The sequence below is a fragment of the Clytia hemisphaerica genome, unplaced genomic scaffold (genome assembly GCF_902728285.1).
Source record: "Clytia hemisphaerica strain Z4C2 unplaced genomic scaffold, Clytia hemisphaerica genome assembly, whole genome shotgun sequence".
NCBI classification, from domain to species: domain Eukaryota; kingdom Metazoa; phylum Cnidaria; class Hydrozoa; order Leptothecata; family Clytiidae; genus Clytia; species Clytia hemisphaerica.
The window spans coordinates 245,453-257,664 of record NW_027104105.1 but is presented as its reverse complement, the minus strand read 5'-3'; the positions used below and the strand labels follow the sequence as shown (position 1 = coordinate 257,664).

Sequence of the window (12,212 nt, the reverse complement as noted above, 5' to 3'; positions counted from 1 at the left end):
TGTATCAAAAGTGCCAACTTAATGATTTGTTTTTAATTCAAGCAAAATCTTTGATATTTTCTTTAAGTTTGAATTTAGCAGTTCAAATATGTTTATCTGTTCCGAACTTTTTACTTGACCACTTGGCGATTTTTCTGCGGAACTCATACTGTTGAAAGCATGTAGTTTACATATGTTTAGTTGCCGTGTCCTTTGTAATTTGTAGCTTTCCATGGAATTTACGGTATGTACAATGCTTTCATTGGTTGAATACTCAGTGATCATTAATTGACTGTATTCTTTGAGAAATTGACACACGTTTGGAAGTTCTGCCTTACCCTAAAGGACAGGACAATAAAACTCTTTCCTTACTCTTTAGGACAATAAAAAAGATAGGACCCTTCATGGTAACATTTAAGGCTCTGCTTTTGACTAAAACATTATCTATTAAACGATTTTAACCAAATTGTGATAAGGATTTGATTTTCATAGGACAGTTTAGTTGAGGATGATTTTAATCCCATCAATCATACCGTTAACTCTGCTTAAGGGATTACTACAAGAACAAAGCGGGAACTCCCCCTAACATCCGGATACTTCAACTAAGTTCATACATTTGATTTTCAAATTTCGATACAATGAAAAAAAGCATAAAAACTAAAGTTTGAAATCATCAATAATTGCTTTGGCACTTTTGATACAATTAGGATTTAGGTGATCTTTCAATTTCCAAATTTTGAAATTCATTTTTTAATTTTCAAAATTTAGAAAAATACTTGGCACTTTCGATTAAAGCCGGAACTATTTAAAAATCGCCGGAACAACCTATTTTCGCCGGAAAGACAGTATTTCTTGAATTTCTCGAGCTGTACTTTATATTTTTTTTATGAAATTTTGCACACTGATGCAAAATGACAATACCTAAAATGTGACGGAGCCCGATTTTGAAAAACATTTTTTTCCGGCTGAAAATGCCGGAAATATGCCGGAAAAACCGGATTTTTTTGACATTTTCTCGAATTTTCATCCTTACTTTTTTTCTGATTTTTTGCAGAAAGATGCGTATTCGCAATGCTCAAAACATGACCGAGTTCGATTTTTTTAGAAAATTTTTTTTCCGGCCGACTATCGCTGTTCAAGTCTGGCATGAATTCTTTAGCCAACAAAAATTGGATATGACTTATAAATAATGTTCATCTCTGTTCTATCTTTTCAAGCTTCTCATTGCATTTTCTTACTCTTTGGCAATTTTTCTGTTTTTATCTGATTCTCATTGTTAGGTAATTCCGTTATTTCGTTATTTTTTATTCTCATTGTTAAGTTACTTTTAGATCTGCCCCCGATAAAATTTTATCACATCTAATTCCAAATTTCACCATTCCTTTTAACAGGTATTTTGAACATTGTTTCAATTTTACACGTAGGTTTTTTTTTTTCATTTAAGAACAAACTTTATAAGAACATCAGGCTTCCTAGGTCAAAATCTTAAGAACTACAAGTTAAGAACATTTTAAGGCTTTGCTGGCTCTAGAATACACAATTTCTCAAGAAATCGCACAAAAATACAAACGAAATTATGAAAATAAGTACATTTTAAGGACATTTTTAGGCTTAAAACTCAAAAAGTGAAGTGACTTCCAAAGGCTTCGGAAATTTTGGATCTTATAAAAAACGTTTTACAAAAAAAACATTTGAAAGACATATGGCTTGAGACAAGACTGGGTAAAAACCAAACTGGGTCCAATATTTGGTGTTTATGTTTTAAGCATTGCAATGAAAAATCATAAGTATTTCATTATTTTAAAACAGTAAACAGTACGGGGCGTAGGGTAAAGATTACAACTTTGTTGTTGTGTTGGGGAGGCTTCCGATAATCCGGTTTTGCCCAGTGTTCCGGTATTGAAAGACCGAATTTCCGATTTTTCTTTAGGTGTACAAACTTTTGTGAGCAGAAACTTTCACGATTTTCGCGAATTTTGGTCTTTTTCGCGAAAGTTAATGTCTTTGAAAATTCTTAGCAGGGTAATTCGCGAAAGTTTATGCTGGCGAAAAATTCTTTGAAAAACTTGGAAGTCTATAAACTTCGAAATCGTAATAAATGTAAAATTTTCAGCATATTTTTAGACTTTTAGGCCTTTTTAAAGTAAAAGAACAACCGTTTTTATCGAATTGAAGGAACATTTATCCTTTTTTAGCCAATTTTCGTTTGAAAATTTCTCATTTTTTCCGAAGATTCGCAAAAGTTCATACTCGCAAAAAATATTTTTTCCTCAAATTTGCGAAAGTAAATGTCGTAAATTTCGCGATTTTTCTATTTCGCGAAAGTTTCTGCTCGTGAAAGTTTGTACGCCTAAAGTAGTTGACTGTTTTTTTGAGAATTTTTTTTCATCGGTATGCCGGTATTTTATGAATAAATAAATTACCGGTATTTCTGTTATTTTATACCCTTGAAAGACCCCCCACTTTTGTAGGGAGTGTTTAAATAATTTACGATAAATTAAAGTTACTAAAATACGATTAACAAAAATGCCCATTAGTTCTTTATTATATTTTATTGTAGCCTTTTGTTATTGTGAATTGCTTAAGTACTAATATATTTTTTATATCTGAAAAGAAATTTTTCCATTGTCGACTTTTTGGGGTTTTTTTTGGACAATAGAAACTCGGTAAAAAACGAGGTTTAAAATTAACAAGACGCCTTTTTCTCTTGTGTATGTGACAAAGATTTATTGTTTTAGGTAGCAGCTGGCTAAGATAGAATCAAAATAAGAAAATTTAAGGCTTGGGGACACGAGGAGTTTTTTTTCACGTTGGTGCAATGCAACATGCTCTGTCCACCAACACAAGAAAAAAGTGCGTGTCTCATGGTTTCTTTTTTTGTTTCATGGGACAAAAAGTGAGGGATTTACGATACCCAAAAAACACGCTGATTTTGTCCCTTGGACAATGAAGCAAAATTGATTCGAATCAATTTTGCTTCATTATTGATAGAAAGAAAAATGGGTGGAGACACGAGAAAGCGTTTCAGGTTGGTGGGATGGAGCATGTTGCATTGCACCAACGCGAAAAAAAATTCTCGTGTCCCCAAGCCTTTACATTGGAGTCTCCATAACTCGAACTTGAACCAGCACGCAGGGAACATAAATTTGTCCGAGTTAAGGAAATTTCGGTTTGAGGAATAAAGTTTAAATAAGGTATAGTTAACTGGAAGGACCTTGGGGGTTTCATGGTTGGCGGAGGAGCGGAATCGGCCCTTTTTTCGGACGAAGTGGCAGAATTTGGCGAAAATTCAGCGAAGCCGAATGTTCCAGCGAAGCCTAATGTTCTTATATGGTTTGTTCTTATAAAAAAACGTGTATCCTTCCTTTATCGTCTCGCGTTCTTTCTTCAAAGTCTTTACTTACATGTGTTTTTTTATAAGAAACAATAAATATTGGCTTAAAATATTAGATGTTCTTAATACCCTTAGTTTCTTTACTTAAAAATTTAAAAATGGGTTTAAAATCTGCTAAAATCAGTACTTTTTTAGTAATTCTGAAATCTGATGCTTAGGATTGTTCTCAATTTGTTCTTAGGTTTTGGTCAATTTTCAGCCTCGTGTTCTTATAAATAAGGCGTGTATTTTGAAATTAAATGTAAGTCATGGTCATATGTGAGTTTATAAGCTTATGATATGATCCTTTTATTTTCTTCTTCATTTCTTATTGTTACCTTTAGTGGTCCCCATTTTTCTAAGAACAAACTATATAAGAACATAAGGCTTCCTTCGATGGCCAAAATGTTAAAAACAAATTTAGAAGATTTTAAGGCGTTGCGGACCCTAGAACGCCAAATTTCATAGGAAAATGAACAAATATACTTAAAAAATAGCGAAAATAAGAACATGTTAAGAACATTTTTAGGCTTAAAACTCAAAAAGTTAAGAACACCCTAAGGCTTCATAAATTTGGGATGTTCTTATAAAAAAACGTGTAATGATCCCCACTTCTCATTCTCCGACATTTTTTCACTTCGAATTCCAATTCTCTCAATGAATTCAACAATGACTATTAGTCCAGTAGAATTTTGAGTCGACCTAGAAAAAATTTTTATAAAAGGTTTCTATATACCGTTGGAAAGATAATTTTATCAGCTTTCGAATGTGGGGTTGAGTCAATTTTTTCGTCATGGGGAAAAAAAGTTATGGACAAAAGAGTGACAGGTAGTAAAAATCAAAAATACCGACAATGAGTTTTTGGACTATATGTCTACTTCCATTATGTTTTTTAAGGGCTACTTAGACCACACATTATATTGACGAACAATATTTGACAATATCGATTTCGGACCGTAATGTACGGAGTAAACAACAAGTGCTCTATTATAAAAAGGAATTTTCTTTCTGTAAACAATCCCCCTATATTACTGGAATATTGTAAATCGAGCTGGCAATATATTGCGGACACCTTTTCAATATATTGCCGGCATTCAGCAAAATGTTATCAATATATTGCCTGGCAATATATTGTGTAGTGTATGTAGCCCTTTACAGTTTTTTTCAATAAATCTCTTGTCACCAATACGACGGTTGACTAAAATATCTAGTAAGTTATAATTATCACATACACGTTTTTTTTTTATTAGAACACCTAAAATTTGGCTGAGCCTGGATGTGCTTATTTTTTTTAGAAATGTTCAGCCTAAAATGTTCTTAAATGCGTCTTAATTTTTCAGACTACTCTGAATCGACAATATCATGCAAAATAAAAAGCACTTAAAATTGGTAAAATTTGGACAATATTTGACTCTCGATTTTAGAAAATCCATCCCTAAGTTCGGTTAAAACTGCTTGAAAAGAGAAAAAATTGTACTTTCCTGTCTTTTTTTTCCAAACTGAGGCTGGGCATGTTCTTACGATGTTCTTAATTTTTTGACGAATTTCAGCCTCAATGTTCTTATAAACTGGGTTCTAATAAAAAAAAACGTGTACCGAGTACAATATGATTTTCAGAAGAAGAAGTTCAGAATTATCTATATTTCCCGAGCCTTTAGGTGAGGAAAATATAGAAAACTCTGAACGAATTCTTGATATGCGTAAGTCATTTTTCTAGCGGAAACATCCGAAAAAATCCGGGATTTGACCCCTCTTTGTTACTAAAAATAGAAACACGGAGGTCAAAATCCGGCGTTTTTCGAGTGCTTCCGTTAGAGAATATAACGTCATCTTGACTTACGCATATCAAGAATACAAAATATGATTTCTCGCTTACCAGACCCCTTTTTGGAACGCAGTCTTGTATTTGTACGGTACAATATGTAATACAGCATTTTATGTACGCGTTGTTAGTCAATCAGATTGCTCATATTTTTCATGTCGACAATAAATAAATAAAAAAATATATGGTAGAGAAGACATTGACAATGAATATAACAGCATCGACTACCATTTTACCGCTCGTTCCAGACCCCTCGTCACAAGACCACGTGGCAAAATATGCCGGCTTATTCATACTCATTCAATGTGTATCACTGATGCTATCTTTGGCTGTCCAATTCGCTATCCACAGATCTCGTCTCCATGACAACCAATATCAATTAATCCGTTATTCGTCTATCGCTGATTCGCTTTACGGATTTTCGACTATGATAATCGCGATGGTTGCAATTTTACAACAAGATTATCAACAGCCAAACAAAACACTTTTTGTGACGCTAAATTGTTTCACTTATCTGTCGAACAGTTTATCACTAATATTTAGTGCACTGATCTCGATTGACCGTTGGATCGCTGTTAAATATTGTTTGAGGTAAGCTTTTGTTGAGAATTAGAGGAATACAATTATCGACCTTAAGGCCGGTCTCTACTTGTCCGCGCTGCGATCGCACCTTCTGGCGCGCGCTACATTTTTATGATGTAATCTTTTTTTCAAGCAAAAAGCATTGAATCCAAGCAGTGCGATCGCAGCGCGTGTAAGTAGAGACCGGCCTTTAGGGCGTGAGGAGACCAGGTTCGGGATTACCAGGGAAGAATGGCGTTAATTAAAATGCATCAAGTCGTTGCAATCACATTCTCATAGACAACAAATTTTGACGTCATTTCTTTGAAATTGAGTACCAGTCGGCTGATAGGTATATGTATATATAGTTAACTTTCTCTACTTCGATCTTCAAGTGACCAAAAATTGTCTTCGGATTATAGAAAGATTCGAATCCCAGAGGGTAATTTAGACTACTTTCCAGCTGAAGGACCAGCATTTTAGTTCGAATTACAGAAAGATTCGAATAGTAGAGGTTCGAATTAGAGAGAGTTGACTGTAGGTTATAAAGGAGATGAGGATAAATTTTTCTAAGATATTTCACGATATTTTACGAACAGAGAGTGTTTTTTAATAAACCACTTTCAAGCTAAGGGGACTAATGCACGAGTTCGAATTACAGAAAGAATCGAATATTGGAGGTTCGAGTTAGAGAGAGTTGACTGTAGTGTAACCAGAGAAAAGCGAAACAAAATTGAGATGGCGATATCACTTAGTGCCTTGCGGGGGGGGAGGAGCTATCTATTTTTCTGTGTTCGTTTTGTACGTAATATATACGTAGAGTCTGCTAAATGACGCGCCTTACGCGCCCACGCGCCCTCATATTTCTAACGCGCCTTCGCGCCTAACGCGCCTGACGCGCCTCGAAAATTTGACGCGCCCTATGATTTCGACGCGCCTTGAAAATTTGACGCGCCCTAGAATTTCGACGCGCCTTGAAAATTTGACGCGCCCTATGATTTTGACGCGCCTTGAAAATTTGACGCGCCCTATGATTTTGACGCGCCCTAGAATTTCGACGCGCCTTGAAAATTTGACGCGCCCTAAGATTCTGACACGCCTTAGGGTTTTGATGTGCCTTAAGTTTTCGACGGTTTTGACGGACGGAATAATGGGACCGGTCTAATCATACATGGTTGGTATATAAAAGAATGCCGGCTAACCAAATGGCTTTTGCTAACCAAAATGATCATTTCTTAAGAGATTAGCCTAAAGTCGACCCGTTCCATTTATCGGCTGTACACTTTATGTACGAGTCTGCTAAATGACGCGCCTTACGCGCCCACGCGCCCTCATATTTCTAACGTGCCTTCGCGCCTAACGCGCCTGACGCGCCTCGAAAATTTGACGCGCCCTATGATTTCGACGCGCCTTGAAAATTTGACGCGCCCTAGAATTTCGACGCGCCTTGAAAATTTGACGCGCCCTAGAATTTCGACGCGCCTTGAAAATTTGACGCGCCCTATGATTTTGACGCGCCTTGAAAATTTGACGCGCCCTATGATTTTGACGCGCCCTAGAATTTCGACGCGCCTTGAAAATTTGACGCGCCCTAAGATTCTGACACGCCTTAGGGTTTTGATGTGCCTTAAGTTTTCGACGGTTTTGACGGACGGAATAATGGGACCGGTCTAATCATACATGGTTGGTATATAAAAGAATGCCGGCTAACCAAATGGCTTTTGCTAACCAAAATGATCATTTCTTAAGAGATTAGCCTAAAGTCGACCCGTTCCATTTATCGGCTGTACACTTTATGTACGCTTTATTAGTCTATTTCATAGAATTTGTGCATGCTACACGTTATTTCTATCCAATTTACAGGGGAAAATGCACAAATTTGTCCCTTCACAGAAAACCCAACTTTTTGTAATCATCTTTGACTTGGGAATTTTTGAAAAGTTTTCCATTGTCGCTGTCTTTGTTAAATGTACACCTCAATTTGGAAAAGAGTGATTTAAAATAATAATTTGATTACTGCAGTGACGTAGAAAAAAATCATGTACTGAAAACACGAATTATGGCTTGGTAATAAAATACTCGGGAAAAAAAGGTTTGTATCCTCAATCGCTCATAGAACGACACTGGGATAAGAACAACATTCTTTATGAGACATGGAGATCAGAAAACTCTGATCTTCAAATTACTGATCTTCATTACTAAGTAACTGAGCTTAGGTAGTGTCAAATTATCAGGGCGCGTCAAATTATCAGGGCGCGTCGATTTTTTAGGGCGCGTCGATATTTTAGGGCGCGTCAAATTATCTGGGCGCGTCAAATTTTTAGGGCGCGTCAAATTATCAGGGCGCGTCGATATTTTAAGGCGCGTCAAATTTTTAGGGCGCGTCAAATTACCAGGGCGCGTAGGCGCGTGGGCGCGTAACATTTTAGGGCGCGTGGGCGCGTAAGGCGCGAAGGCGCGTTAAAAATATGAGGGCGCGTGGGCGCGTAAGGCGCGTCATTTAGCAGACTCTATATACGAAGTATGTGTAATGTAGTTTCTCAAATTATAAAGAAAAAAAAACTTGAGAATTTGTACTTGAGATTACAAGAGCAAAAATGTCTCTAACTCATAATTTAACCCGCTCATTTTAAATCAATCTTTTCCAAGGTACCATATATTCATCAACAAACCGAAAATCCATGCTCTCATCTCAATCATCACAATATCAAACGTATTCGTTTTTTGCTGCATGTTCTATATGGATGACCAAATCAACAATAAAATGACTCACAACCGCCATATATACATCACTCCCCTCATTATGGCTACCGCGACAGTTATACGGGCCGTGTGTGTGGCAATCATGATCCTTTTAGGCCGGATGACGATTCAATGTCGAAACCAGAGCGAAATTCGGATCCGTAACATGAGTATCCCACACGGTGTCGAAGCGGAACAGTTAGGAGTGTTAACCGTTTTACGACAAGGCGTCAAAGACGTACTCAAAGTCAATTTATGGACGTGCGTGTTCTTACTACCAATGATTTTCGTGTCGCTTTTGATTTTATCGGGACTGGGAGCATACTTTGGAACATTAATTTTCGAAATAAATGCAATTTGCGTGACCATTTATACCTTGGCGAGCCCTATTATTTATTTGTCTTGTTTTTCCAAAATAAGAGTATTTTGGACTCGATTGTTCAGAAGGCAAAGAACAGAACCAGAGGACTGATGTAGGATATGCACCACTGTTTTGACTTTAGAGATTTTTAAACACAAAGAGAATTTGTTTCAAGTTTACCATGGTTACATGAAGAAAGCAATACAGAGCTGTTGATGAAGGTCATAACCTACCTTTCCAAAAGAAAAAGTTTAACAACTGAACCCAAAACAAGCAAATCAATCCAAAGAAAAAATATATACGACAAAATCAATAGTAAATCATTGATGTAAATAGTTCAAAACAAATGCTCGAATACTACCACTATTAGTACGGTATATGTAATAAAGCATTTTCACATGCACAGATATCTTATATAAAACACTTGATGTAGCCACTCTGTCCTTAGCTTGAATTAATGATTGTGCGAGCCTTTTGTTAATTTATATGTGCTGTATAATGTCTGTATAATGCCCCCCACCCCCAGATGTAACTCTGATCATAGTCCGTATAAAAAACCCTGGAATGGAAGCCTATTGCTGTAACTTTTTGTTAACTTTTTCCTTTGTTAATAACGATTATAAGTTTTGATTACGTTACCAAATGCTCCTCTTGAGATTGGTTCAAAAGTTGATCACATGATCAAAAAGTGAGCAAAACAAACTAATTTCTCAACGCAAGTTCAAGTTCGCAACAATAGAAAGAAACAAATGGCTTCCAGACCGGGGTTTCTTATACGGACTATGCTCTGATCACGAAACCATGCAATTTTTGTCTCCAATTACGATCATGCATGGAGGTATAAAGAAACAGGAGAAGTATGCTATTGTAGCCATGCTCGCCCTACGATTAAAAAATTACGAGGTATGCATGCTCATAATCTCATATATCGTGCATTTTTAATGAGCTCTTTTGTTGATAGGTGAAATCTTATTGGCTAACTCAAGTGTCGGAAATAAGATGAGACGAGATTCATTGTTTCTGACATCGGCGTAAGAAAATATTCGGACTAAAACAGGGCCTGTAAACTTTGCAATCCTTCATCAAATGACAAGATTTTTCGATCAACATTTTCTTCAAGGTGAACTCTATTGCTTAATACTTTCCTCCAAAATTCTCCAGCGACTTTTTGTCTACAAGTTGGGTCTGAAATTGTGTATGCTTATAAAGAACTTTTCATTTTCTGGCTGGAGAAAATATCTTTTCAAAACAACATTTAATGGATGACAAAATTGAACGCAAACTTATTTCGTGGAGCTAAATTTTATTTTATTCTCGTATATTAGAAGACTAGAAATTTTCGATGCTGATAGTAAGAATGTTCAGAGCAAACTTGAGTTCTACTAAAAAGTCGTATTTCATCGGGCGAGCCTAGAATTTCTTTTGATTTATTACATAAAAGAAATCAAAAGACTTTAACGACCAATTACCGACAAATTCATCTCCTGTCTTTCTTTATACCTCTATGGATCATGCAAATCAGCAAAACAAATGGACAATCACGCATCCCTTCGTCCAAACCATTTATCAAGGCTCAAAAATCTTTCAAATCACGATCACGTTTTGACCTCTCATCGCGCAATCACGAAGAAAAAATTTCCAAATCACGTAATCACGCTGCAAAAAATTCTCTATCACGTCATCATCGAAAACCGCTTGGGTGGCCTCTATAATGTGGAAAAAATCAAAATGTTCCAAAATCATCTACGGAAACCAACATTTTCAATCCTTCCTACACAGAACAGAATAAATTTGCGTCAGCCGGGAATCGAACCCGGATCTATTGCTTGGAAGGCAACAATGCTAACCTTTACACCACCGACGCTTGAGAAAAAAATCCACTATTTAAGTTTTTAAACAACTTTGAGCAACCCTGTTAATGGGTTTCCTGACCTCAACAGTTTAAACAAACATTGAAACCACATTTAACTGTTTTAAACTTGTTAACATTATAGAATTTAAAAAACTGACGATTTTTAAAAGTTGAATTGAACAAACTATAATATATAATATACTGAATTGACACGGACGTGGAGCAAGATTGGTCAAAAAGAGGAAAAAAATCATTCTTTTTATATCATATCATCAACATATAACACTAGGCAGACACTATGTCCTGATATGAAATATGTGCCTGATATGAAACGGGAATGCTTATTTGGAAATTAAACCTTTAAGCAAATATGGAGGCTTTTCAGGGCTGGCAAATGACATAATAACATAATGTTGCAAGATTTATATTTGGACATAATACACGTTTTTTTATAAGAACAAACTATACAAGAAAATAAGGTTTCGATGGCCAAAATGTCAAGAACAAGTTAAGAACATTTTAAGGCTTTGCAGACTCTGAAACACCCGATTTCTTAGGAAAATGGACAAAAATACTACTCGAAAAATGGTAAAAATAAGAACAATTTTAGGCTTAAAACTCAAAACTTAAGAACATCCCAAGGCTTCAAAAATGTTGGATGTTCTTATAAAAAAACGTGTACCCAACATCTTGTAAATCTCTTAAACCCTTCCAATGGTTTTAACGAAAAAAACTTTTCTCGAAACTGTTTCTCTCCCAGGCCTTTACTACTTATGATACATGTTTTTTTCTATAAGAAGAATAGGAGGCGCATAGTTTTTGTTATAAGAGAATCAAACTCGAAACATTTTAGAGGGGCTGCAGTTTTCAGGCCGATTCGCATCCTTTGTAACAAAACAAATAACAGAATTGTTTGCAGCCTTTAGACCTTTACATAAATTACGTCACTAACATCACTTGCCTCGTTTTCAAACAATTACTATGGTAATTATGTCCATTGAGACATTAGATGTTTTTTTAAGAATAGAAAGTAGTTTGAATAAAATCTGCTGGGAGTTAATCATCACCATGGCAATAATTTCAAAACGAGGCAAGTGATGTTCGTGACGTAGAAAAGGTCTATTAGAACGGTGACTCAATTTTGGCCTTTATAACTTTATAACAAATTTGCTGCAAGACATCGTCAAAGGGAAATGACCGACTTGAAAACAGCCAATTTTCATAAAATTTTACACTCTTTTTTTAACGTTAGCTACGAGAGACGTGGAAACTTCTTCGCTCCATAGATATAGGTAGGCCGATGAATTATCTGATATTCCGATGGTGGATTGGCGGCTGCCCCACGCTAAAGGCCAATTTCCCATCGGAGAGGAATGATAGTCGGCCTTTATCCCCAGTCGGGTTCAACTACCCTTTGCGCTAGGTTAGGTTACCAGACCTCCCGCTGCAAAATCCTTGACGCGGTCTTGCAAAATTTCGTAATCTAAACCTTCCATGTTGAAAATTTTCCCGACCTTCAGAG

The 12,212-nt window shown here is 36.1% G+C and overlaps 1 protein-coding gene and 1 non-coding gene across 2 annotated transcripts in view; one reads left to right on the top strand and one right to left on the bottom strand.

Annotated features, from left to right (window-relative positions):
• The window catches only part of LOC136813206 (dynein axonemal intermediate chain 4-like), a 100,642-nt gene that overhangs the window by 54,179 nt on the left and 34,251 nt on the right, over positions 1-12,212 (top strand). The gene's annotated exons all lie outside the window — the stretch shown is intronic.
• Trnag-ucc (transfer RNA glycine (anticodon UCC)) lies at positions 10,631-10,702 on the bottom strand. Its single transcript has one exon. It is a non-coding gene; the product is annotated as a tRNA-Gly (tRNA).